This window comes from Pterocles gutturalis, unplaced genomic scaffold, assembly GCF_000699245.1.
Source record: "Pterocles gutturalis isolate BGI_N339 unplaced genomic scaffold, ASM69924v1 Scaffold35892, whole genome shotgun sequence".
Taxonomy (NCBI): domain Eukaryota; kingdom Metazoa; phylum Chordata; class Aves; order Pterocliformes; family Pteroclidae; genus Pterocles; species Pterocles gutturalis.
The window spans coordinates 131-2,329 of record NW_010111391.1 but is presented as its reverse complement, the minus strand read 5'-3'; the positions used below and the strand labels follow the sequence as shown (position 1 = coordinate 2,329).

The following is a 2,199-nucleotide window of genomic DNA, read 5'->3' as shown; positions in this document are numbered from 1 at the left end:
AACTCTCTGGGCTCGGCCATCCAGCCAGCCAACAACAGCCACTTTGCACACCCAGATGCAGCCATACCTACAGGAGACAATACAGCAACACGATGTAGCAGCTTGGGATGGAAATGATGGCACCGGAGACATTAAGTGACACAGGGAATCCAGAATACCAGCACAGATCCCCCAGCTTGCGAATTCTGCTGGATGAGCTTCACAAGTAAGCCAAAGAAGGCAGATCTCATCTGTCTGAAACTTCTACGTTACCTCCTCCAGCACCTGGATATCTGTTACAGATGTTCCACCCATTTGTTTACCCATGGAGATGAGGAAAAACACAATTTAGCTAAAGATCTGCAGTACAACCCCCCCAAATTCTTGACCTACTTCTCATGAATTTTCAGGACGCGATGGACTATAGGAATTTCCCTTCCTTCTATCCTAAAGACCACGATTTCTCCCACTCTGATAGGATCTTCAATTCGGTTCGTGAGGAACAGGAGATCTCCTCTGTGAAATGCAGGCTCCATGCTTCCACTGAAAAAGAGAAGAGGAGCAACCAAACAATATTTAAACACTCAGAAGCAGGTTTCAGAGTTTATAATCCTCTAAGAAAAATCTCACAAGAACCTCAGTGAAGCGCTCCTAGGAAAACCACGTGGACTTGGAGACCAGGCAGGTGTTGAACCTCTATTAGAATCAAATTTTCAACCACCACACTACCAGCAGTCCAGATTTGTGGGGAAAATAGCACTGCCAGCAGCTGGTGTTAAAAGCACAGGAAACAGGAAGAGCCTTCTGCTTTCTTAATAACAACACGGCTCACAACAAGCAGCATCTTCTCGACTTCTGAGCTCTCCTTTGGCAGCGCCACACTGACAGCAAGGCAGTGGTGGGAAGCTTATCTCATTTATTTTATTTTTCACAGGTAGACAGATCATCCTCATGAAGAAAGCACTGAAGGCATCCAGGCTCTTCTGTTCCCATCTGGAACAGACAGATGGGTGCGCTAAAAATTTGTTATTGTGATTCATCGCTTTGCTTAACGATCTCCTGTCAGGCACTGCTATTCAAGTTATTCTTCTCCTGTCTTGTAAATGGCAATTGTTACAAAATACTTCACCTTCTTAATTCCAAATAAATAATGCAGCACAAAACAAACCGCTGAACTTTAAGTCCTGCGTACATTCATGTTTTATCTCGAGACAGCGCAGAAGCTGCTATTCAGGATGTAAGATCACATCACCGAAGAAGGGATGCGACCTGACAGCTGCCGGCTTACTCACTGGGAGGAACAGCGTGGAACATCTCTCCAGGACTTCGCAGAGCCATGAAGAGGGAACAGGAACGCTACTTGGCTTTATTTTGTGGGAGTTTTGTTCAATGGCATGCTGTAATTAATACTGATGGAAAAACACACGGAAAAGCCAACACAGACACAAAACAGGCCCTGTGCAATATCTACACGGTGTCTGACAGCACCGGCGTCCGATGGCTGCACAAGAACTTCGGCCACTGGCACGTGTCCCAGGCACTAGGAAGGTGGGAGTAACACCGTACCTACTGCACGGTGCTTCTGTGAGGGCAACACACAACACCTAAACCAGACCCAGTTACAGAGCAATGCCCCTTGCTTTCAGCCATGTGTATAACGTATAACATGCGTACGTTCAGCTGCTTCAGCTACGGCTCCCCTCTTCCTGGCCATGTTACAACTCACTAGAAGGCCAAGGAAAAAAATGAAGCAGCTATGAAAGAAGAGTTCGTGGATACTTTTAAGGAAACAACATAACACCTAATGATGCTCACTGGGCACCACAGCATGCCAGTTCCCATCTAAAAAAACCCAACAACCCCTTTTCACTATACGAGCTTCTTTGCTGGCACCTTAAAGGCTTCCACTTCCTTTCCGCTACCCAAGACTCACCAGGTACTTCAACTGCTCATGCAGCAGCAACAAGACAAGCGCCCAGGCACGGCAGGAGGGGCCCAGGCGCTGCCGTGTTCTACCACAACTTCTCTGGGCAGAGCCGCCCGCCTGGACGAGAAGACGAGCTCTGCGGCACACATCGCTTTGCGCAGGGACGATCCGCCCCAGCAGCGCCTTCACCGCTCGTGCCAGGCCCCCGGCTCCAAGGCCTTCCACCCTGTCACCCACCCCGCCAAGCCCTTCCCCGGGAGGTTTGGCACCATCATGCTCTCGAGGTATTTCTT

At 48.7% G+C, this 2,199-nt stretch overlaps 1 pseudogene; it reads right to left on the bottom strand.

Moving 5' to 3' along the window:
* Positions 1 to 368: 368 nt before the first annotated feature.
* On the bottom strand, positions 369 to 1,693 carry LOC104461962 (annotated as a pseudogene).
* Between the last annotated feature and the right edge of the window lie 506 nt (positions 1,694 to 2,199).